Raw genomic sequence first — 27,179 nt, forward strand, 5'->3', positions numbered from 1 at the left:
AGGATTTAATTCCATTCCTCATCCAGGTGCTCCTTTTTGACTTGAATTTTCTATATTTTTCATTTTTTAAATGTTCAGTTTGCCACTTTTCATTATAAATACTACTTAAAGTCACTACTAACAACAGCTTGACAGAGAGTATACTAGTGGTTTTCTCTTTTTCTTTTTTCCCTTTTTTTAAGTTTTTCTCTGCCATAAGGATCAATTCCAAACTCCACAATTTAGACTTAAGCAGACTCTTCAGAAAAGGGCAAAACCCAGATACATTCTTCATGAAAATACCACAAGAATCTCCAGGGCACACACTAATGGTAATCTCCTCTGAATCCTCTCAGTGAAGTCACAAACCCTTCAAATCCCACTCAGCACCACTGTCTTCTTTTCTCCTAATTCTATGCCCTAACTAGGAGCACTTAAACCTTTGAACTGCTTTTCTAATCCACAGTAGCAAAGTCCATATTCCTATATCAGAAACATGATCTCACCTATCACAGCAAGACTCCAGTTCTTGGCATCATCTTCCATATTAGTTATGGTTCTGTTGCTGTAAAGAAATATCATGATAGTTGCAACTCTAATAAAGGAAATCATTTGATTTGGTGGCTTACACTCTCAGATGCTTAGTCCTTTGTCATGATGTTGCAACAAAGTATTGTGTTGACAGACATTCTACGTAAATGCTAATTCTCAGTAATAGGAAGTGAAGCGAAACACTAACAATGGTTTGTGCATATATGAGAGGTCAAGCCCTGCTTCCACAGTGGCACACTTCATCCAAAAAGGCCATACCTACTCCACCAAAGCCTCATCTGCACATGCCTTTCCTTTTAGTGTATAGGAGGCGAAAACTTCAAATTACCCCAAATGATAATGTAAGACTTTAAGACAATTCTGAAGCCATTTCTGAACCCTCTCAGCCTTCATACCTTAGTGCTTCCCCTCCTCTTGGAACCAAGGACCTAACAGCTACACATGCAAGTATGTTCTCCAGAAATTGGGGCAAAATAGTCTTTAAGATGTTGACTCAGTTCCTGAACAATTACCCATACACGTATGTTTTGATTCAGTCTCCTGGGAAACGGGGTCAAATTGACCTCATACCTCATCTGATCTGATAATAGCTCTCCAGTCAATTATTGGTATTAGCCCTTTTCGAATAAGTCTATCACAATGGTCAAAGAACAACCCCTTTGTTTCTATGCGGCCTTCTCCTTTAAAAGTAGATTATTTAAGCTATTCGAGGTCTCTCAGCTTCCCGAATGCTGAGGGACCCTCTCCTGACAGAATCAATAAAATCCTCATGCTTTTGCATTGACTGTGGTGGTAACCTCGGGGGCATGGGGGGGTGAGTGGGAGGGATCCCAGGTCCAAGGAGAGATCCCCAGATTGTTCTCTGGAGAGAGGAGAGGGTGCCTGAACCCGCCTTGGCCTATAACCATACTGATGAAGATTTTGCTTATCACCATAGATTCTTCATCCGACAATGGATGGCGATACAGACGGAGACCCACATTGGAGCACCGGACTGAGCCCCCCATGGTCCAAATGAGGAGCAGAAGGAGGAAGAACATGAAAAGAAAATCTCAGGACCGTGAGGGGTACGATCACCCACGGATACAAGGGGACTGATCTAATGAGAGTTCACCAAGGCCAGTTGGACTGGGACTGAACGAGCACGTGATCCAACCAGATTTTCTGAATGTGGCCGGATTCTCTGAATATGGCTGGCCTGGAGCCTTTCTGAAAAGTCATTGACAATGACACTGGGACTTGTTTCCTGTGCATGTACTGGATTTTGGGGATCCAGTCTGTTTGGATACTCACCTTCCTGGACCTGGAGGGAGGGGGGAGGAACTTGAACTTCCCTGACTGCTCTTAGGGATGGAGAGGGAGGAGGAGGGGGAGGGGAGAGGGGGAGGGTGTTGGGAGGAGGGGTGGATATAGAAACTTTCATAATTTAATAAACTTTGGAAAAAATTAAGACCACATACTGGAGAGAAACCCTGTGAATGCAGTCACTGTAATGATGCCTTTTTAAGTTGCAATAATTTTCAGAATCATAAAAGAATGCATACTCGAGGAAAATATATGAATATGATCAATGTGGTTAAACAATTGTATGTATCAGAAGTCTTTGAAGTCATGACAAAATACACTGTAGAACCTCGATAATTCTTGTTGGTGTAGTAATTTTCTCTATTTCATGATTCTTTGTCTATAAGAAAAAACTTTTAGTGCGCATTCAGTCAGTTAAAGCCTGTTCTTAGAGTACTATTTGAGGACGTGCAAACCAATATCAAAGGAAATCTTCCTAAAAAGATTTGGTAACATCTTCAGCCATCATTCATTATGAAAGTACACATTTCTGTTGTATCTGGAAAAATATTCTATCGAAATCAGTAAACTGTCTAAGCATTTTTATGTTCTTCATTTGGTTTGTACCTGCAAGCTCCTATGAAGGAAAGCCCTATAATTTTTTTTAAAAAAATGATGTAACACTTTTAGATTTCCAAATGCTCTTCAATTATATTAATTATCTAATCCAGCTGTATGCATTTATACATGTGTATTTTTGCCTTTTCTGTACATGTGATATAACATGCTTTAATGCAATTAATGTTAGTACATTTAATATTAGAGAATCTAATAACTAAATAGAGTAAGTAAGTGAAAAAGTAAATAAAGAAACAGTAAATATATCATGTGCATATTCAAAGCCAGATATTCTTTGGTGGATATATCATGAAGTAAGATACTCAGCAATCAACTCTATATGTCACAACATAGCTTGATGTGCTATAGATTTGTGTACCCTATCTAGTGTTCCATTTTCAAATTAATATCTCCATTACTTTTCCATTTGTCTTTTCATGAGTTTAATTGCTTTCATTCATGTATATATTTTTCTCTACTCTCTTCCCTTTCTCTCCCCTCATTTTCTAGCCTCTCCCATGATGGGCATGTTCACAGTTTATCAGGAGATCTTGATTTTTTTTATAAATGTTTTCTTTATTATTTATTATCTGTACAGTCTTTTGCCTGCATGTTCATCTGCAGGCCAGAAGAGGGCATCAGATCTCATTACAGATGGACCACCATGTGAGCCACCATGTGGTTTCTGGGAATTGAACTCAGGACCTTTGGAAGTATAGTCAGTGCTTAACCTCTGAGACGTCTCTTCAGCCTGAGATTTTGATATTTTCTATTTTCCAAGTTTATTAGATCCATGCATATTTCCCTTAAGACCCTCTTTGTTGTCTCTGTTCTCTTGCATTGTAAATTATAGACTGGTTTAACTTTGCTCTATGTCTAAAAGGCACTTGTGAGTGAATACATATTATATGTGTCTTTCTGGGCTGGGGTACCTCACACTACATGATATTTTCTAGATCCATCCATTACCCACAAATTTCAAGATATCATTGTTTTTTTCCTCTGAATAGTACTCACCTGTGTAAATGCACCTCATTTTCCTTCTGCTTTCTTTAGCTGACAGGCATTTAGTTTTTCTCTAGGTTCTGGCTATGAAAATAATGCTGCTATGAACATAGTTAAACACACATGCTTGTGGTATAATTAAGCATCCCTTGGGGATATAATCCAAATGGTATTCCTAGGTCTTGAAGTAAGTTGTTTCCTAATTTTTTGAGAAATCAACATTTCTAGTCAGTACCCTGTCCCTTCAATAGACATTCATAGGCATTTAATTGGGAATTCATGAAACTCTGTACCTAGCACGCCATACAAATAGACATGTATGAATATATAATTGTGTGTGGGAGAGAAAGAAAAAGAGAGTGAGAAAGAGAGACACAGATAGAGAGATAAACAGACAGACAAACAGAAAGACAGAAAGACAGACAGACAGACAGATAGATAGATAACGAGTGTGTCTGTCTGTCTCTCTGTGTGTGTATGTGTGTGTGTGTGTGTGTGTGTGTGTGTGATTATGGAGTTGTGTATCTAGCAAGGCCTGACAGCTAGCCAAGCTACCTTGTGAGGTAGCTTGATGTAATTGTTTTCTTTGAGCACATAGGGAAAGTCATTTGTAGATGTGACTTTTTGGAATAGGTATTGCAATTTGGGGGGAAATATGCCACTGTGGGGGAAGAACTTGACATCTCATACATTCACAAACCATGGTTATTGTTTCAGTTCACTTGCTGTTGCTGAGAGTCAACATGTGTGCAGGATGTCTGCCATTCTTCTGCAGTGTTGCAGCATCATAATAAAGGACTAAGCCTCTGAGACTGTAAGCCACAGAATGAAATGTTTTCTTTTATTAGAGGTTCCATGGTCATGATGTCTCTTTAGAGCAGCAGAAACCATAAATAATATGGAAGTTGGTACCAGCAACTGGAGTTTTGCTGTGATAGGCCAGACCATGTTGCTGCTTAAAGCAATATGAATTTTGGGAATGATGATTAGAAAAGAAGTTCAAAGCTTTAATTGCTGCTTAGTAAGCCATACCAGTAGGAGCTGAAAGACAATGGTGCTGAGTATGATTTGAACTGTGTGTGACTGCATCAAGAAGTTTCAGAAGAGAAGAATAGAAATAGGTGGCCTAGAGACAATTTTTATGGTCTTTTCATGGAGAATGTGATGGGTCTTCCCTTGTGTGAAGTCCTCTTCAGGCTAAAGTGAGAAGATTTGGATTGCTCTTTTTGGCAGAGGAAATCTCAAGAGAACCCGGTATAGACTCTTCCATGCAGTTATTAGTGGTAACTCTAATCAGTATTAGTAATGAAAAGCAGCAAGCAGGACGATGCAAGATTTCAGACCATTTAAGTAGAAAGGAGCAACAATAGGTGTGATGGAATAAATCCTTTGTTCAAGCAGAAAAACAGGGTAAGACATGGAATAAAGGGAGCAGTAAAATCAGGGTGAGATAAACCTAGTTAAATATCCAACTACTGGCAAGGAATTAAAGAAAACGTTAGAGTCAAATGTCATAGGGTATGCCTTTAATCTTACCAGATTTAGATGAGTCTTACCTACTCAGCAAATTCTAGAACAGCAAATCACAGGCAGTGAAAGAAACTGAGAAAAACAAAAAACGTGTAAAGATGTCCTTAAACCAGAGGCCATTTTCCAGCTCCAGAAAGTATCAGAACTTGGTAGCCTTAGCTACATGGTTCTGGCTTTAATATCAAAGATTGAAGGAAGGCATTATGGAATCTCCCTTTCCAACTAAAAACACCAGCTGAGGCCAGGTGTGTGTCAAGGGTGTTGTTGAATGCAGTCCTAAAGCAGGGGCTGTTGCTTTTTCATGAAGTCAGGGAAAACCTAGGAAGACATGAAATATAGACATATATGTATAGGTGGGTCTTTGAATACACACAATATGGTAGTAATTAAGTCATGAACTAAGCTATATGGAGGCTTGGATGTTATGTTTGTAAACCTAGCAGGCCCTGACACCAAGTTCTATGTGTTCATGAATTTATGTGTATGATTGTGTGTGGTTTTGACTGCAGGAAAAAGTTGCGTAGAAGGTGCATTCTGAGAGTGTACTTTTCTCATTTACAAAAAGATATTTATTAAAATAATACATTTAAAATGCAATGGAAGAAACATTGGTGGCCAAAGCAATTGGGCCCTTATCGATTATACGATTATCACTTTTCTTTTTTCCTTACACAAGGATTCAGAGTTCACTCTGGAATGGGCATGACACAGATCAACAGTGCACCCAGTATATGGGAAATTCACTTCCTCTTCTTATTCCAGTCCTTGAAAGGCCTGGATGAAGGGGTTGTGTATCCAATCTGAGGCTGGACATTGAGCCTACTGGGCTCCATAGATGGTTCCTCTGTCAAGAAGTCAATGTTCAGAAACAATCCTGCCTATCTTGCTCACGTATTCCCTCCTTTTGCTTCTCATTTAGATCTAGGTTGTTAAGTCCAATGTTCCAATATGTGTCTCTGTCTCTATCTCCATCCATCGCCAGATGAAGGTTCTATGGTGATATGCAAAATATTCATCAGTATGGTTATGGACCATGGCCAGCTCAGGTACGCTCTTCTCTGCTGCCCAGGGAACAATCTGGGGACCTCTCCTTGGGCCTGGGAACCCCTCCAGAATCAAGACTTTTGCAAACCCTAAAATTGCTCCATTGGTTGAGATATATACTTCCCTAGTCCCATATCCATCCCTCCTCCCCCCTCCCGTTCCCCCAAGCCATCCCCAATCCTCCCCCTCTCCCTTCTCTCTAACCATTTCCCCTTACTTCCACCCCCCCCCCCACCTCCACCCCCCGCGCACCCAAGTTTGCCTTGCAATCTTGACTATTTCCTATATCCAGGAGGATAACTGTATGGTTTTCTTCAGGTTCACCTTCTTATTTAGCTTCTCTAGGATCACGAATTATAGGCTCAAAGACCTTTAACTATGGCTAGAATCCACTTATGAGTGAGTACATACCATATTCCTCTTTTTGGGTCTGGGTTACCTCACTCACTAAAGCGTTTTCTATTTCCATCCATTTGCATGCAAAATTCGAGATGTCATTGTTTTTACCACTGAGTAAACTCTAATGTGTATATGTCCCACACCTTCTTTAACCATTCTTCCATTGAGGGACACCTAGGTTGTTTCCATGTTCTGGCTATTACAAATAGTGCAGCTATGAACATAGTTGAACAAATGCTTTTGTAGTATGATAGGGCACGTCTTGGATTTATTCTCAAGAGTGGAATTGCTGGGTCCTGAAGGGTGTTGACTCCCAGTTTCCTGAGAAACCGCCACACTGATTTCCACAGTGGTTGCACAAGTTTGCATTCCCACCAACAATGGATGAGTATTCCCCTCACTCCACATCTTCTCCAGCATAGGCTATCATTGGTGCTTTTAAGTTTGGCTATTCTGACAGGTGTAAGATGGTATCTCAAAGTGGTTTTGATTTGCATTTCCCTGATCGCTAAGGAGGTTGAGCATGACCTTAAGTGTCTTTTGGCCATTCGAAGTTCATCTGTTGTGAATTCTCTGTTCAGTTCAGTACCCCGTTTTTTTTTTTCACAGTAAGATTTTTATTTATTTATTTATTTATTTTAAAGTTTATTAAAATATAGAAGTTTCCATTTTTGCCCCTCCTCCCAACACCCTCCCACTCCCCCCACTCCCTCTCCTCTTCCCTCTCCATCCCTAAGAGCAGTCAGGGTTTCCTGCCCTGTGGGTAGTTCAAGTTCCTCCTAGCTCCCTCCAGGTCCAGGAAGGTGGAATGTTCTATAGATATTTGTTAGGTCCATTTGATTCAATCCCTCCACTAATTCTCTTATTTCTCTGTTGGGTTTCTGTCTGATTGATCTGTCCATTGGTGAGAGAGGAGTGTTGAAGTCTCCTCCTATTAGTGTGTGTGGTTTGATGACTGCCTAGAGTTCTAGAAGTGTTTCTTTTACATAAGTGGGTGCCTTTATATTAGGGGCATAGATATTCAGGATTGAGACTTCCTCCTGATGAATTGTTCCTGGTATGAGTATGAAATGTCCATCTCTATCTCTTCTAATAGATTTTAGTTTGAAGTCAATTTTGTTAGATATTAGAATGGCCACACCTGCTTGTTTCTTAGGTCCTTTTGCTTGGAAAGCCTTTTCCCAGCCCTTTACTCTGAGTAAGTGTCTGTCTTTGTGGTTGAGGTGTGTTTCTTGTAAACAGCAGAATGTTGGATCCTGTTTTCGTATCCAATATCTAAGTCTGTGCCGTTTTATAGGTGAATTGAGTCCATTGATATTAAGTGATACTAATGACCAGTGCTTGTTGACACCGGTTATTTTTTTTTTGAGGTAGTAGAGTGTAAGTGTTTCCCTTCTTTGAGTTGTGCTTTTGAAGGGTTACTAGATGTCTGAGTTATGGTAGGCGGTGTTGGGAATGTTGGATTCCTTGGGTTTGATTTTCCTTCTATTACTTTCTGTAAGGCTGGATTTGTAGCTATGTATTGTTTAAATTTGTTTTTATCCTGGATATTTGTAACAGCATGCCAGAGAACTAGAAATGTATGCATATATTAGTTTGTGTGTGTGTGTATTGTGTGTGTCTGTGGAATTCTCTACGTTCCAAAACCTGATCTGTTTGTCAGGTTATCATTTGTGGTATTTTGAAGTATTTGCCAACTGTACTCTAATAGGAAAGGCATTTGCAGATGTGGCTTTGGTAGAGTAGGTATGGCCTTGTTGGAGGAAGTGTGCACTGTGGAAGCAGGCCTTGACCTCTCATATATGCAAAAATATACAGTGTTATTATATTATAACCGTTAAATATAACGGTTAGTGTTTCAGTTCACTTCCTATTTCCGAGAATTAACATGTATGTAGAATGTTTGTCAACACAATACAGTGTTGCAACATCATGAAAAAAGACTAAGCATCTGAGAGTGTAAGCCACCGAATCAAATGATTTCCTTTATTAGAGTTGCAATTATTATGATATTTCATTTTTTTTCAAAGTTTATTAAATTATAAAAGTTTCCATTTCTACCCCTCCTCCCAACACCCTCCCACTCCCTCTCCTCCTCCCTCTCCATCCCTAAGAGCAGTCAGGGTTTCCTGCCATGTGGGAAGTTCAAGTTCCTCCCCTCTCCCTCCAGGTCTAGGAAGGTGAGTATCCAAACAGACTGGATCCAAAAATCCAGTTTATGCAGAGGAAACAAGTCCTAGTGTCAGTGTCAATGGCTTTTCAAAGACTCCGGGCCAGTCCTATTCAGAGACTCCGGCCCCATTCAGAGAATCTGGTTGGATCACGTGCTCGTTCAGTCCCAGTCCAACTGGCCTTGGTGAACTCTCATTAGATCAGTCCCCTTGTATCAGTGGGTGATCGCACCCCTCGCGGTCCTGATTTCCTTTTTCATGTTCTTCCTCCTTCTGCTCCTCATTTGTACCTTGGGGGGCTCAGACCAGTGCGTCAATGTGGGTCTCCGTCTGTATTGCCATCCATCTTCTGATGAAGGTTCCCTCTGGTCTTGCCTTCATTGCTCACATTCTCTTTCCTTCTGCTTTTCGTTTGGACCTAGGGAGTTAAGTCCAGTGTTCCAATGTGGGTCTCTGTCTCTATCTCCATCCATCGCCAGATGAAGGTTCTATGGTGATAAGCAAAATATTCATCAGTATTGTTATGGGCCAAGGCCGGTTCAGGCACCCTCACCTCAGTTCAGAGAACAATCTGGGGACCTCTCCTTTGACCTGGGATCCCATTTAGAATCAAGTCTCTAGTAAATCCTAAAATGACTGCCTTATTTGAGATATGTTTTTCCCTGATCCCATATCTATCCTTCCTCCCTCCCCCCTTCCCAATCTCCCGGGCTTTCCCCATTCCTCCCCTACTCCCTTCTCTCTAATTCTCTCCCCTTCCAACAGCCGTCCCTCCCAACCCCCCATGCACCCGAGGTTTCCTAGGATTCTTGTCTATTTTATGATATTTCTTTACAGCAACAGAACCATAATTAATATGGAAGGCAATGCCAGGAACTGGTGTCTTGCTCTGATTGGTGAGATCATGTTTCTGATGAAGGAATATGGACTTTCCTACTGTGGATTAGTAAAGCAATTCAAAGGTTTACATGCTCCTAGGTAGGGCATACAACTAGGAGAAAAGGCAGTGGTGCTGAGTGGGATTTGTACTGTTTGTGACTTCACGGAGAGGTTTCAGAGGAAAATAACATTAGTATATGCCTGGAGATTCTTGTGATAATATCATGAAGAATGTATCTGGGTTTTGCTCTTTTCTGAAGAGTCTCCCTAAGTCTAAATTGTGGAGTTTGGAATTGATCCTTATGGCAGAGAAAATCTTTAAAAAAGGGAAAAAAAGAAAAAGAGAAAACCACTAGTACAGTCTCTGTCAAGCTGTTGTTAGTAGTGAATTTAAGTAGTATTTATAATGAAAATAGCCAAACTGAGCATTTAAAAATGAAAGATGGGCTTCGGGCTGTGGCAGGGTCCTGGTGAGGAGGAGCTTGGGTGTTCCCCGACCCCATAGACGCCCAGGTCGCCCTGCAGTGCTGGCTACCCCCTCCCGCCTGCCATCCCAGCTCCCATCCAGCAGGGGCCCTGACTTCTAGCAGAGGACCATCGGTGGGGTGAGTTTGCTTCGGGCCGTGGCAGGGTCCTGGTGAGGAGGAGCTTGGGTGTTCCCCGACCCCATAGACGCCCAGGTCGCCCTGCAGTGCTGGCTAACCCCTCCCGCCTGCCATCCTAGCTCCCATCCAGGTACGAATTCCTATATTTCTCCCTTCCCCCTGGGGCCATAAAATTTCCCCAGCTCAGCTGCCTTGCGAGCTGGGCCTGGGCTGTAGGCGCAGCCCGGCTCGAGGCAGTTCCTGGGTCTTAAAGGCCTCCCTGAGGACAGGTGGACCAGGTGCCAGCTCAGTCACATTCCTGACCAGCAGGGGCCCTGACTTCTAGCAGAGGGCCATCGAAGGGTTGAGTTTGCTTCGGGCCTTGACAGGGTCCTGGTGAGGAGGAGCTTTGGCGTTCTCCAACCCCACAGTCGCCCAGGTCGCCCTGCAGTGCTGGCTACCCCCTCCCGCCTGCTATCCCAGCTCCCATCCAGGTACGAATTCCTATATTTCTCCCTTCCCCCTGGGGCCATAAAATTTTCCCCAGCTCAGCTGCCTTGCAAGCTGAGCCTGCATTGTAAGCGCATCCCGGAAAGAGGGAGTGCCTGTGCTTCAATAGCCTACCTGAGGAAAGGTGGGCATTCTGTCAGTGAAGTCCCTGCCCAAGAAGGGAACCTGACCCGGTAACAGAAGTTCCAATAGAGAACAATTGAAGTAAGAGATGGGCAGACGCCAAGGCAAGACCTCATCCAACAGTCTGAAAAACAACATGAAAACACCAGATCCCAAGGACCCTACAACAGAAGGACTTGAGCACCTTAACCCAGAAGAAGTGGAAAAAAGTGCCATTATGAAAGCAATAGAGTCCCTTAAACAGGATATGAATAACTCCCTTAAAGAATTGGATGAGAAATATAACAAAAAGTTTGAAGAAATGAGTATAGAAATAGATGAGAAATATAACAAAAAGTTTGACGAAATAAGTAAATCCGTGAATGAGACCCTGAGAAACCAAGAAAAAACAATCAAACAAGTAAAGGAAACAGTGCAAGAATTGAAAACTGAAATGGAGGCAATGAAGAAAACACAAACCGAGAACCGGCTGGATATGGAAAACCTAGGTAAACGAATGGAGACTACAGAATCAAGCATAACCAATAGAATACAAGAGATAGAAAAACGAATCTCAGAATCTGAAGATACCATAGAGAAAATAAATGCTCTGGTCAAAGAAAACGGCAAATCCAACAAATTCTCTTCACAAAACATTCAGGAAATCTGGGACACAATAAAAAAAACAAATCTAAGACTAATAGGGATTGAAGAAGGAGAAGAACTGCAGATCAAAGGCCCAGAAAATATATTCAACAAAATCATAGAAGAAAACTTTCCCAACCTAAAGAACGATATTCCTATGAAGGTTCAAGAAGCATACAGAACACCGAATAGACTGGATCAGAAAAAAACATCCCCTCGCCATATAATAATCAAAACACAAAACATACATATTAAAGAAAAAATTTTAAGAGCTGCAAAGGAAAAAGGTCAAGTAACTTATAAAGGTAAACCTATCAGGCTTACACCGGATTTCTCTATGGAAACCGTGAAAGCCAGAAGATCCTGGATAGAGGTACGGCAGAAACTAAGAGACCATGGATGCAAACCCAGACTACTATACCCAGCCAAGCTATTGTTCACTATCAATGGAGAAAACAAAATATTCCAGGATAAAAACAAATTTAAACAATACGTAGCTACTAATCCAGCCTTACAGAGAATATTAGAAGGAAAATCACTACCGAAGGAATCCAACATTCCCAACACGGCCTACAATAATTCGAACATCTAGCGACCATTCACAAGCACAAATCAAAGAAGAAAAACACATACACTCTACTACTTAAAAAAAAAAAATGACCGGAGTCAACAACCACTGGTCATTATTATCACTTAATATCAATGGACTCAATTCACGTATAAAGAGGCACAGACTTAGAGATTGGATACGAAAACAGGATCCAACATTCTGCTGTTTACAAGAAACACACCTCAACCACAAAGACAGACACCTACTCAGAGTAAAGGGTTGGGAAAAGGTTTTCCAAGCAAATGGACCTAAGAAACAAGCGGGCATGGCCATTCTAATATCTAACAAAATCGACTTAAACAAAAATCCATCAGAAGAAATGGAGATGGACATTTCATACTCATAACTGGAACAATTCATCAGGAGGAAGTCTCAATCCTGAATATCTATGCTCCTAATATAAAGGCACCCACATATGTAAAAGAAACTCTTCTAGAACTCAAGGCTGTCATCAAACCACACACACTAATAGTAGGAGACTTCAACACTCCTCTCTCACCAATGGACAGGTCAATCAGACAGAAACCAAACAGAGAATTGAGAGATTTATTGGAGGTAATGAATCAAATGGACTTAACAGACATCTATAGAACACTCCACCCAAATAGGAAAGAATATACCTTTTTCTCTGCAGCTCATGGAACCTTCTCGAAAATTGACCACATACTCGGTAACAAAGCAAACTTCCACAGATACAAAAAAATATTAGTAACTACCTGTGTCTTGTCAGATCACCATGGACTAAAATTAGAATTCAACAACAATGCTTCCCCCAGGAAGCCAACAAACTCATGGAAACTGAACAGTCAACTACTAAATCACCCCTGGGTCAAGGAAGAAATAAAGAAAGAAATTAAACTCTTCCTTGAATTTAATGAAAACAAAGACACAACATACTCAAACCTATGGGACACTATGAAAGCAGTGCTAAGAGGAAAGTTCATAGCACTAAGTGCCCAATTAAAGAAAACCGTGAAAGCACACATTGGAGACTTAACAGCACACTTGAAAGATCTAGAAAAAAAAGAAGCTGATTCACCCAGGAGGTCTAGAAGACTGGAAATAATCAAACTGAGGGCTGAAATCAACAAAATAGAAACACAGAAAACAATCCAAAGAATCAATGAATCAAAAAGCTGGTTCTTGGAGAAAATCAACAAGATTGACAAACCCCTATCCAAATTAATCAAACGGCAGAGAGAGAACATGCAAATTAATAAGATCAGAAATGAAAAGGGGGACATAACCACAGACACAGAGAAAATTCAGAGAATCATTAGATCTTACTATGAAAGTTTATATGCCACAAAGTTGGAAAATGTAAAAGAAATGGACATTTTTTTAGATATGTACCATATACCAAAGTTTAACCAAGAATAGGTGAACAATCTAAATAGACCTGTTAGTCGCGAAGAATTAGAAGCTGTTATCAAAAATCTCCCTACCAAAAAAAGCCCAGGACCAGATGGTTTCAATGCAGAATTCTACCGGAACATCCAGGAAGAGCTAATACCTATACTCCTTAACGTATTCCACAATATAGAAACAGAAGAGTCATTTCCTAACTCCTTTTATGAAGCTACAGTTACCCTAATACCAAAACCACACAAAGACACAACCAAGAAAGAGAATTACAGGCCAATCTCACTCATGAACATCGACGCGAAAATTCTCAATAAAATACTGGCAAACCGAATCCAAGAGCACATTAGAAAAATTATCCATTATGATCAAGTCGGCTTCATTCCAGAGATGCAGGGCTGATTCAACATATGCAAATCTATCAATGTAATCCATCATATAAATAAACTGAAAGAAAAAAACCATATGATCATCTAACTAGATGCTGAAAAAGCATTTGACAAAATTCAACACCCATTTATGATAAAGGTGTTGGAGAGACTGGGGATACAAGGATCATACCTAAATATAATAAAAGCAATATACAGCAAGCCGACAGCTAACATCAAACTGAATGGAGAGAAACTCAAAGCCTTTCCACTAAAATCAGGAACACGACAAGGCTGTCCACTCTCTCCATACCTCTTCAAAATAGTGCTTGAAGTTCTAGCAATAGCAATAAGACAACATAAGGAGATCAAGGGGATTCGTATTGGAAAGGATGAAGTTAAACTTTCGTTATTTGCTGACGATATGATAATTTACATAAGTGACCCCAAAAACTCTACCAAAGAACTCCTACAGCTGATAAACACCTTTAGTAACGTGGCAGGATACAAGATCAACTCCAAAAAATCAGTGGCCCTCCTATACACAAAGGATAAAGAAGCAGAGAGGGAAATCAGAGAAGCATCACCTTTCATGATAGCCACAAATAGCATAAAATATCTTGTGGTTACTCTAACCAAGGAAGTGAAAGACCTATTTGACAAAAATTTTAAGTCTTTGAAGAAAGAAATTGAGGAGGATACCAGAAAATGGAAAGACCTCCCCTGCTCTTGGATTGGGAGAATCAACATAGTAAAAATGGCAATTCTACCAAAAGCAATGTATAGATTCAATGCAATCCCCATCAAAATCCCACCAAACTTCTTCACAGATCTTGAGAGAACAATAATCAAGTTTATATGGCAAAACAAAAAACCCAGGATAGCCAAAACAATCTTACACAATAAAAGAACTTCTGGAGGCATTACCATCCCTGACTTCAAACTCTATTATAGAGCTACAGTATTGAAAACAGCTTGGTATTGGCATAAGAACAGAGAAGTCGACCTATGGAATCGAATAGAAGACCCAGATATTAACCCACAAACTTATGAACACCTAATTTTCGACAAGGGAGCTAAAGGTATACAATGGAAGAAGGAAAGCATCTTTAACAAATGGTGCTGGCATAACTGGATATCAACCTGTAAAAAAATGAAAGTAGATCCATATCTATCACCATGCACAAAAATCAAGTTCAAATGGATTAAAGACATCAACATTAATCCGTCCACTTTGAACCTGATAGAAGAGAAAGTGGGAAGTAGTCTACAAGATATAGGCACAGGAGACCTCTTCCTAAGTAGGACCCCAGTAGCACAGACAATAAGAGAAACAATGAAAAAATGGGATCTACTGAAACTGAGAAGCTTCTGTAAAGCAAAGGACACTATCAGTAGGACAAAAAGGCTGCCTTCTGACTGGGAGAAGATCTTCACCAACCCCTCATCAGACAAAGGTCTGATCTCCAAAATATACAAAGAATTCAAGAAACTAGACACTAAAACTCTAATTAACCCAATTAAAAAATGGGGTACTGAACTTAACAGAGAATTCACAACAGATGAACTTCGAATGGCCAGAAGACACTTAAGGTCATGCTCAACCTCCTTAGCAAACAGGGAAATGCAAATCCAAACCACTTTGAGATACCATCTTACACCTGTCAGAATAGCTAAAGTCAAAAACACCAATGATAGCCTATGCTGGAGAGGATGTGGGGTGAGGGGAACACTCATCCATTGTTGGTGGGAATGCAAACTCGTGCATTCACTGTGGAAATCAGTGTGGCAGTTTCTCAGGAAACTGGGAGTCAACCTCCCTCAGGACCCAGCAATTCCACTCTTGGGAATATACCCTAGAGATTCCCTAACATACTACAAAAGCATTTGTTCTACTATGTTCATAGCAGCACTATTTGTAATAGCCAGAACATGGAAACAGCCTAGGTGCCCCTCAATAGAAGAATGGTTAAAAAAAGTGTGGAACATATACACATTAGAGTTTTACTCAGCGGTAAAAAACAATGACATCTTGAATTTTGCATGCAAATGGATGGAAATAGAAAACGCTTTACTGAGTGAGGTAAGCCAGACCCAAAAAGAGGAACACGGTATGTATTCACTCATAAGTGGATTCTAACCATAATTAAAGGTCTTTGAGCCTATTTTTCGTGATCCTAGAGAAGCTAAATAAGAAGATGAACCTGATGAAGATTATTTAGCTATCCACCAGGAGGTAGGAAATAGACAAGAGTCCCAGATCCTTCATCTGGCGAAGGACGGCGATACAGTCGGAGACCCACATTGGAGCACTGGACTGAGTCCCCCGAGGTCCAAATGAGGAGCAGAAGGAGGAAGAACATGAAAAACGAAATCAGTACTGCGAGGGATGCTATCACCCACTGATACAAGGGAACGGATCTGATGAGAGTTTACCAAGGCCAGTTGGACTGGGACTGAACGAGGACGTGATCTAACCAGATTCTCGGAATTTGGCCGGATTCTCTGACTGTGGCTGACCCGAAGTCTTTCTGAAAAGCCATTGACTATGACACTGGGACCTGTTTCCTCTACATGTACTGGATTTTGGGGATCCAGTCTGTTTGGACACTCACCTTCCTGGACCTGGAGGGAGGGGGAAGGAACTGGAACTTCCCACAGGGCAGGAAACCCTGACTGCCCTGGGGGACGAAGAGGGAGGAGGAGGGGGAGTGGAGGGAGTGGGAGGGTGTTGGGAGGGGGGGGCGGAAATGGAAACTTTTATAATTTAATAAAATTTACTTAAAAAAAAATAAAGGATGACACTAGAATTTAAATGAAGTGATAAAACCTTAAGGTCTGATTCCTCTTTAAAATTAGACTAAGCTGCTGAATTTAAAAGCATTGTCAGTTCTTCCTAGGGCCTGAGTTCATTCCCAGCAAGCATGTGGTGGTTCACAAACATCATTAAATGAGATCTTGAGATCTTGTGCCTTCTTCTCTCATGGAGGTGTACAGGCAGGAGGAATATTGCATACATAATAAAACTAGACTAAATTATAAGATTCATTTATACAGATAAAGATTTACCAAGTAGTGGAATTTGGATTACTAGTCCCTTTAAGAATTTTAGTTAGTAACTCAGGATCTCCTTTAGAATATTTTAAATAAAATTTCATCATTGAATTTTTTTATAAGTTTATAAGCTATCATCCCAAACCAAACAGCAAGTCTGCCTTGCTTATTTGCATTTTTACAGAAACTTGTCTGGGTCTGTAGCTGCAGTTCCCTGCGGCTACTTATGTGCAGTTGGCTGTTAGGTCAGGAAAGGGAGATCTGGACTTGAAGCTGGACCATGTGGCTGGGCATGAGCCATGCTCCCTCCACCACTTGGCCATCCTGCCTGGGTACTTGGGACCAGGCAGTCAGCCCCTCGTTGCCTACTCTGCCTCAGCAGGTCACAGGCTACATTCAGTGGTCCTGCCGAAGACCAGCATTAGAGATGCCTGACAACGTTAGCTCAGGTTCTCAGGTGTCCATCATTGCAGCGACTCTGAGACTGCTGTGTGAAACCACAAGCTTAGGCGGGCATATCCGCACCGATTTTTTACTATTCTTGCCTTCTTTTTATATTTTAAAATTAGAATTCCTGAATCCTCTCCTCTGTTAAAAGCCATAGATTTATCCATTATAGGCTCCTTGGCTCATGGGTCAATTAGCCTCTAACCATTTCCATTGACCAGCTCTGGGCACTGACCGTGGGAGGCGTAGCTAGCCCTTTAAACTTTCCTGCCTGCTTTTTATAGATCCTCAGTCTACATGTGGAAAACAAAAGGTGTGATACTGACAACATTGTTAATGTATAATTCTTTGACAGTATAGTCATCTGATTCTGGTGCTTCTTGAACTCATTTCACGATAGGGACATCATAATGCCATTACCACATCACTATAGAACAAAACTCAACAGGAGGTTCAGCTCTGTCATTGCAGCAACCTTTGAATGGGATATGCCTTGCAAGAGAAATGCAGTAAACCTCAGTAAATCTCAGAGAAATTGTGTGAGCTATTATTAATACCAAACAATAACAGGCATGCTGGGTATACTGACTCATGCCTTTAATTTCAGCACTTAGAAAGCAGAGGCATATTATCTACTTTTTTATTTGCTAGACTGACTTTTTTCAGAGAAGACAAGATCTATGTATTTTCTTGCAAACACAGATACCTGGAACAGTATTGAAGTGAAATCACAGACTAACAATCCATTACCTTACAATTCTGCATCTTTTTTGTGTACAGAACCAATACAACCTCAATATACAGCCCAATTTTGGGTCTCCATTGTAATGGACCCTGCCATTATTGGAACAAAGTTGTAGTAGATTCAGTATGAAGTTGCTTACTTGAAATACGAAACCCTGTCTATTTCTAATATAGATTGAAGACTTAGTAGGAATGAGTCCTTCCTAGGCATTCAATGCAGATCAGAGGCCTTCTCTTCAATGGTGCTAAGCAGTTTGAAATTCCCTACCTTTGTTTCACCACAGGACTGCCTTCTGAAACTACCAAGTGCTGATTTCCTATAGAGAACAGACTTTTCATTACTTTCTGCTACAGTAGTTTCTTTTTCACTAAACACCTGAATGAGTCTTCAGTAATACCATCCAAAAGATTCAATATGCCATCTAAGAAAGCATCCCATTCTTTTAAAATTCTTCTTTACTCAATTTCTTGGTGCCAAGCTAGGAGCCATATGACTTCCTCAGGGAATGAGGTCTGAGAATAGCATGAACAAATTCTCGTTGTGGCAAGGCCCTGAAGAATGGAGGCCCAAAAATGTGAGCCTCTTTCCACCTTGTCTGAAGGTCAGAGAGCTTCAGCTGGCTTGAAGTTGTTGCCATCCCACCCTGACCAAGGTTGGATGAATAGAATGGTTTCTATTCATTGAAGGTTATTTTCTGTTTCTACCTCAAACAAACCTCCCCCAAGTTTTAGATCAGAAGAGTTCAGCTCTCTCTAGGTTACTGTCAACAGGTTTGGTTAATATCCATAATTTACATTTCAGGTATAGAGAAACACATCTGTTTCTACCTCAAAAAAAAAAATACTAAAGGTACAACTAAATTCTTACTCCATTTGGGAGAAAACAGTGGGGTCCCCCCAGGGAATGAATGGTTTGTTTATACTCTGTTTTGGTCCAGGCAGTGAGTTCAACTGGTTTGCCCAGTTGAACTTTTATCATGATTTCCTTTTATCATGTTAACAAAGTTTTTGATCTTGCCCCTGCCTACTGGGGTCTCGGGTCTGGGGTATTTTACACAAATAGAAATTAAACACAGGTGATTTCAGTATTCACTGGAAATCCCTCAGTACATTTTGTGACAGGCCTGAAGAGAGTCCCAACAGTTCATGACATTACAAAACTGAAGAACTGCTTTGGAGAGAATGATTTTGAGCACAAGAATCTAGAAGAAATGCTAATAAATAGATGATATCTGTGTTATTGGGAACAGTCTAGGGATAGGGAATGAGGCAGAATCATAGAAAGTCACAGCACCCTCATTTCTAAATGTTGTGTCAATTCTGTAGGAAGCTGAGAGGAAGAGGCCTTGAGAACTAGGGACACCAATGCCAACTGTTGAGAGTAAGCTTTTACGTTATGCTCCTTGGAGAGTAATGGAAAAGCTTGATAACTCCCCAAAGGCCATAGAAAAGTACAGCATTGTAGAATCCAATGACTCAGCTTCTGCTGGTGATTTACTGCTACAGGCAGGGATGGGTTTCACCATTAGAGTCCAACTATCATATCACAGCGGCTCCTAATATTGCATCAGGCTGAAATATAAGAAAAAGACATTAAAACCAACTATATCAAGATGACAGAGCTCCTTTAAAGAAAAATTAATAAATCCCCCAAATAAATTTAGGAAAATAGAAATAATTGTAGAAACTCAATAAACCACTCAAAGAATGCCCGGAAAAGACAAACGATTGGTTGAAATTTATAATTCCTTCCCAAAATAAAGACAAGGAAAAAAAAGAAACAAAAACAAATCAATAGTTGAAAGAAATAAATCAAACTGTTCAAGACCTAAAAATGGAAATAGAAGAAATAAAGAACATACAAACTGAAAAACTCCTGGAAACGAAACATTGAGATGGATTAGTAGGACTGAGTTTGCACCACTGGGCTACAAGGTCAAGATCAGGTGTTCAAAGCAATGCTCAATTTCAGACAGGAAGGCAATCCTTAGCTATTTGGGACACTGATATAATCCAGTATTTTTCAGTCTTCCTAATGCTGAGAACCTTTAATACAGTTCGATTTTTGTGGTAATCCCTAACTGTAAGATTATCTGCACGGGCAGCCTCTCCCACCAGCACTATGAAATGCAACGGCTCCAGCATGAACCCCAAGTGGCGCTGGCCTGTGCGGCCTCAGTTGCTGCTGCGGCACCTCCAGTGTTGGCTCCCACCACTGGGCCCACCAGCACAGCTGCCAAGAGCAAGACCAGTCCCTCAGGGACAGGGGCGGGAGCGTCCATTATGAGCAGAGGTCCCATAGCTGCATAAGGATGGGAGCTAGCAGAGAGGCCGACCTCGGTGGCAGCGGGCAGAGTGGGTCCTCCTGAAGGGACAATGTCTAATGGGGTTTATGCCCTGCCGACTGCAGCCAAAGGAGAATTGAAGACATAGAGTCCAGCAGGCCTCTGGTGGACTTCTTGATGCAGCTGGAGGATTACACCCCTACGATCCCAGATGCTGTGACTGGTTATTACCTGAACCATGCTGGCTTTGAAGCTTTAGACCCAGGCATAATCCGGCTCATCTCACCAGCTGCCCAGACATTCATCTAAATATTTCTAATGATGCCCTACAACACTGCAAAACAAAGGGCGTCGCCTCTGGCAGCTCCCAGAGCAATAGCAAGGAAGGCAAGAACACCCTAACTATGGGGGACTTGTTCCCCGCCCTCAGTGAATATGGCATCAGTGTGAAGAAACCTCATGACTTCACCTGAGCCACCTAACCCAGATGTATTTGTCTTTTCCTCTGTCTCCACAACCGCCTGTTTTCATATAAACTTTATTATGACAAAAAAAGATTACCTCCATTGCTACTTGTTAATTTTGATACTGTTGTGAATTGTATAGTAAACATCTGAGTTTTCTGATGGGCGTAGGTGACCCCTGACAAAGGTTCTTTGACCCCCTAGAAACATCAACAATAATGTGAAAACCGCTGCTCTAAAATAATATAAATAAATAAATACATAGATAAATGGCACTTAAGAAAAAAATGGAATGAAATTCTTAATGACTATGAAATGTTTGGAAAATAGAAACCATAGAGATTTGAGCAATAAAACATTTAAAATGAAATTTAGAAAATGATATCAATAACTGACTTGTTAAAGAGATAAAAATAATTGGAAAAACACTTAGCTAAACTGACTTTGAAAGGAGTGGACACTTCCCATGTAGACAGAATGCCATTCGTAAGATACTGTATGACTTTGTCCCATGTAAAATGTTAGCTGCTGAGTGCTGTAAGTTGACAAAGAGTGACAGACCATGATCTATGTCTAAAACCTCTTAGCTGACTTTACTGTGTCAACCCGGATTACACATATCTGCAAGGGAAAATGAATACTCAGTGGTTAAAGCTCTCCTCCCAAAATTCTAAACCCAGCAATTGTGTCTGACTTTTTTCATGTGAAAGCAATTAATACATGCTGGGAAATCACACAGTCACTCAATGTGCTCCATCAGGTCCTTCTTTTTGATGGAGAGCTGGCTGTGCAGTTCGCTGCCTTAAACTTTAATCTGTGATCTATCTATCTATTGCCTAATCTGTTTCCCCCTGCAGTACACACACGACACTGTTCCTCCTCTTCTGGCCTGAAGAGAGCCATGCTCCACATACAAATCCTTTTCATCTTCCTGCAGTGGACAGTACATTATGTGATTCAAACTGGTAATTTTAGAACTCTGTTGGGCTACAAAGGTGTAATCCAAAATGTTAGGGTAGTTAGTCTGGGGCAATGCCCTGTGGTGCTACTGATAGGGTTCAAATCCATTCCAATCAACATTGAAGACCTGGTGTCAAAATTGAGAATGCTTTTCAAAAATGTTTAACCTGCAGCTATTCAAGAATTATTACACCTATATGACATATTGGGATTTAATATTGGTTGTGTTCCTGTGATGGACCCTTGAGCAGCATGTTAGAGGCTTTATCTTTGGGGTAAGGTAGAGAAAGTTTTGACCCAGAGCAAATCAGTGTTTAATCCTTTTTTTGGGAATGTAGCTAATTGCTGATTGATTAAAGCTGGGTTAACAAATATTTACATTTTATATTACTAATATCTAACAGGCATGGTTGCATACTATTTATCTTTGGGATATTTGGGAGGCAGTCCTCCCTTCTACTTCCTGAGATTTTATGTTTCTTTATCCTTTGGTAAATCCTTATACCATCAATACTATTACTACCAATTGTACTCTTCTATATCAGTTTAGCAGTGGAATGCTACTCTACACAGGAGGTATCATTTACAAGCCTCACAAAATTAACACCAGAAGGATTCTAAACCTAAATGTTAAATTTTACAATCTGGAAGATGCTGGAGAGACTAGGGTTCTCTGAGTTTGGCAAATCTACCTTTCATAGCGAAAATACAAGAACTTACAGGCACCCACAAGTTATAGTAATATCGGCAAAAAAGGACATTTCTAAATATGATCGCACTCCCAATTTTCTTCACATTTGCAGCCTGAAGATTTTAATTATTCAGAGGCGGCTGCCCCAGCCCAGGGAATAATAAGGACCACAAGTGAGCCATGCTGAACGTACCAAACTCAGCATCTGCCCATTAGCTCCCTCCCAAACAAGGGACGACCCATCACATCTGCTCCCATGGTTTAGCCAGCTGCACCACCCAGTTTGGACACATTGGCCCCTTGCTCACCATGGTCTGGCTGCACAGTTCAACTATGCCCTTCCAATATGGAGCCCAAGACTCAGCACAAGGGCAACTTCTGACTTCCTCAGACCAGTAAACCAGTCTGGACCCAGAAGAACACTCCCATCTTACTGGGGTCCGTTGGAGGCTCTGATTGGTCACCTCCAACCACCTCAGAACAGGACACCAGTCTGGACCCGGAAGAACACTCCCATTTTATTGGCGGGTTCAGTGGAGGCTCTGATTGGCTAGTGATGCCTGAGCGACAGGACATTGTGAGGTGAATGAACCCACTGTAGTGGTTCTCAGGTCTGGCTTCCCTTCTATACAGAGGCATTAGCCAGGTTTGCTGTAAATTTGTGCCCAATTCAGCAGCAAGTCTCTTGGTAATGTAAAACAATGGGTTCTGTTTTCAAAGGAAGTATACAAATTCAGAAGGAGGCTAATCAGATAATGTTGCACAAAATGAACACAGGGTAACTCAAGAAGACAATTAAACATGTTTGCTGTGGAATTGGGGCTGATAATCTCAGCCTCTTGTCACCAAAGTGTTGGGTTCTGAGGACCTGAAGCAACCCTTTTGCAAAGGCTCCCTCCACAGACCATTACCAGCTATCCCAGACATATTCCTGATTTCAGAGAATGATACTCTTTCTTTCTCTGTACATCATAATGAGAGAAACGCCCCCAAGACATAGGCAGGTCACCAAATCTGAAAGACCTCTTTTCTCAAGTATTATCTGGAAGTTCTGAACTTTTTATTTGAGATTTAGGTGTAAAATCTATTTGGAAATTATTTGTAGAGTTTGGGTAATGGCATCTCACATACTGGGTTGCACTATACTGCTAAACTGTGATATACAAGAGCAGAATTGGTGATATAAAGGATTTACCAATGCTTACAACATATTAAGCTACACATGGTAGCATTTAACTGAGGGAGGACGGCCTCTAAAAGACCCCAAAGGTAAGTAGTATGCTAGGAAGTCCTGAGTGAGATTAGGATGCTAGGATGTAATATTCATTTTTTGTATACTGTTATTGGTCACATTTCTGCGATATAAAAAACCAGCAAATGTGATGCTTATTAATGGAGAGGTTAGAGAGACACTGTTTAAAGATGTATCTATAATAAGGAAGACTTTCATAGTTTTAAAAGGGATTTCTAAGATTTGTTGTATAGGGCACCCTGCACATCAATTTGATGGTATTTTGTTGAGTATTTGCTGTTTCTTTGTATTACCTACAGACAGCCATTAACATCCAAAAGAACAGTGATAGTAGGGATGGTATGTATTATATGAAGACTGCCTTGTGTTTTTGCTAAGGTTTAGTTTGACACAATGTACCTAGGAAATATTCATTAATTGCATTATCTTACATGCACCTTGTATTTAGTTTTCTATTACTTAATTGTTGTTGCTCAGCTCTATCTTAAGACAAACAAGCGGCACCTTCCTATGATCACCTGTGCCTGCTTACAAAGGAAATCCACCAGCAGGGTTGCTGACTGTTGGATGTTCCATCATAGAGGAGGGATTAGAAAAAGAAAGCAATGCATATGAGACCGTTTTGGAGAAATGCACATATGGAAATGTCTTTAGGAAAGAAGGACTTAAATATATGAAGTTAATAATGACTGCAAGATCTAGAAATGAAAAGATTGGAAAGCTTTTGCAAATAATGAAGGTCTAAGCAAGTTGTTTTAGGTATATAAAAGGTGAGATTTACAGATCATTTATTTTATTAAGATTGGCAAGTTCAGAGATCAAGTATTTCGAGGACAGGTTGAAATGTATGTCAAACAAAAGTTTGTTTAGCTATGTCTGGCTATCACAATATTTTTTCTACACACACATGTGCGTGCACATACACACAACACAGAACAAGTAACAAGAATCAAAGTATTGTATATAAGCGATAGGCATCTTTTAAAAAGCTGGATGTGCCATTTTTCTCTCTCCAGGCCTGTACACACCCCCTCTAATAAACTCCAAAGTAGGTTGTTGCACATTCTGTGTTTTCTTCTCACTATGCCTGGTAATTTCAATAAGCAAGGACAATAATAATATGCATATCAAAATCAGAGAAAGGGCAGGTAGAATCTGACAAAACAGTAGTCAGGAACAGGTGGCCTGACCCAGGAAAGATCAGCATTCAAGGGGAAATACCTGACATTCCAAACCATTAATTAGATAAAGTAACTAAACAGCCCTGAATCTTGGATTCAAATGCTGTCTCTCCAAGGTCTCAACAGTGTGGGGAACGGAACAAGGGGTCACTTTGCTGATGTGTTTTGGGAATGAACCTCATTTTGAAGGGAAAAATCATGGCTTCACATGGTTTCCTATTGTCCCCAAGCTCCCAATTTTTTCAGAAGGTTGTGTCTTTGGAATTTCAGAATTTCAAACTCATTCAATGTGAACATGGTCAGCTAGATATTTTGTGAGGCTCAGGGAACCAAGAGGGACTGTGATTATTTCGGGCCCGTGTCCATAGTGTATCTTTATCTTTAATTCACCCTGTGAACAAGGAAACTCTTGTCATTCAGGCCTCACTAGGCAATCAAGAACTCCAGGAAATGAATCAAACAGATGGGCAGATTCTTCCCAGTGCCTGGCTTTTAGTTCAGTGCTGGGTAAGTCAGAAGCTGACATGGGTGCTGTTTCTTGGGCTCTGCTGACAACATTTTATATGGGACAAAGTCCTGCCGTCTCCTATCAATGGCGTTCTCTCTACCAGGGAAAGGCCTGTGTTTAAAAATCAGTATGGCACATGTGAGTTTTGGGCTTTGTTGCAAACAAAGAATTATATATTATTGTAATATGTTTCTCTTACCAATACCAAACTCAGTTAAAAGCACAGCACCTTAGAAGAAACCAATGGGGAAAATTATGAAGCAGAAGGACTTTAAATTCTGAGGATATAAACCACCAATATATCAAGTTTTTCCATAACCATGTACTTTGGTTGGTATTTAAAAAATAACCATTTTATTCTGTTTTTGACTATGTTTTTGACACCATTATCTTTCTCAGTTCCTTGTAAACTTACAAGATGAAGGAATGTTTAATTTTGTCAAGAAATATATTCTTCTAGCCGGTCTCAGAGGCCCATATATATAAAATCCTGGTAGTCCAGTGTCTGAGACAGGAGAATCTCAGAAACTTCAACAACAGTCTGGGTTCTAGCTATAGACTGGAAACCAGGTAACCTCTACTCTTCCATCCTACTTACACTGTCTGCTTGTTCTCTATTAGCCTGAAAGCATACTGAATTTTAGGAAATGTCGAGGACACTGGGCAGGGTAAAACCAAAGACGAACGAGGAAGCTTAAGCACATTTGAATGGATAGGTGGAACACCTGTGCGCCTCCAGAATGCAGAGATTAGGGAGCAGATGTCTGACCCATTGAGTCCAGAACCAATGATGCCTTCACACTGTCAGACCCTCAACCAAACACAGGGAGATGGTATGGAGGATCAATCTCAGGTCTGTTTATCACCTTGTCAGCTAGGGCATCTCAGATCCCATGGCCTCCAACCACCTTCCAAAACCACTGTGACTATGCATTTAGGATGTGAGGAAGAGGCAGATGAACAATCACCTTAGCCAATGGTTACTTTGGATCTTTGTGTCCTTCCACCCACCAAAAATATCCCATAAAGAGACACCATTCCCTTAGGACAGATGCTGAGGACTTGGAATACAAGAGTTGGACTTTCACATTCCAGGACTCCCGAACTTGACTCTCAAGTTGTAGAGACTGTTTGGAGTCACAACTTTTGGGTGATTTCTGCCATGACCCTAGCTATGGCTGGCTGGCACATTCCAGGGTATTTTTGTGAGGATTAGAAATACTAGGTAGGAGGAATAGAAATATGAAAGATTCACAGAGACACAGGATAGCAACAGGAGGGCAATGCAGTGAATACTGAATGCTGAATTCTTCTGAGTTTGCCTACATTCATCCTTCCATACACGTTAATACCCCAATACATTGGGTGAGAAGGCAAAAGAAAGCTTTAACATGATTCAAAGGGTAAACAGAAGAGTTATTTACTCCATTGCTCGGGACGCAAAGTCAATATTTCTTGAGTAAAGTATTTTGTTGCTTAGGCAGTGAATGCACCCTAAACCAATATCCTGAAGGCAACACTATCTTGGTCAAATCTTCTATTTCAAAAGGAGCAGCAGAAATATGCCTGTTTTCTCAGACCTTTGGTGAAGATGGAGTGGATCTACTTCTACGGGACATCTTAATGTTTCAAACACCAAGTAACCACCCTCTAGGTCAGTGTGTGTGGCCATACTTGTTAACAAATTTGAATAAGCTCAAATTCTCTGATCTTAAGGTGGACTATGCTCATATTTGGGGGCCTCTACAACACAACTCTTAGTGGACAGAACCCTTCTTGCACTTCAGACTGAATGCTTACTGGTGCCATATCTCCTGAAGTTCTGGAGCTCCAGGGAGGACTATTCAAACTGGACAATTGGAATGTACTTGGTATCTACACTGGCAAAATTATACACCTTAATTAAATTTAATTCTTTTTCTAAAAATAACAGATACATGTAGAAAACCCA

At 40.7% G+C, this 27,179-nt stretch overlaps 1 pseudogene; it reads left to right on the top strand.

The window, feature by feature from the left end:
* Positions 1-20,014: 20,014 nt before the first annotated feature.
* Positions 20,015-20,645, top strand: LOC125397702 (transcription initiation factor TFIID subunit 10 pseudogene; annotated as a pseudogene).
* Positions 20,646-27,179: the final 6,534 nt, after the last annotated feature.

Source organism: Myodes glareolus, chromosome 18, assembly GCF_982192425.1.
Source record: "Myodes glareolus chromosome 18, mMyoGla1.1, whole genome shotgun sequence".
Taxonomy (NCBI): Eukaryota; Metazoa; Chordata; class Mammalia; order Rodentia; family Cricetidae; genus Myodes; species Myodes glareolus.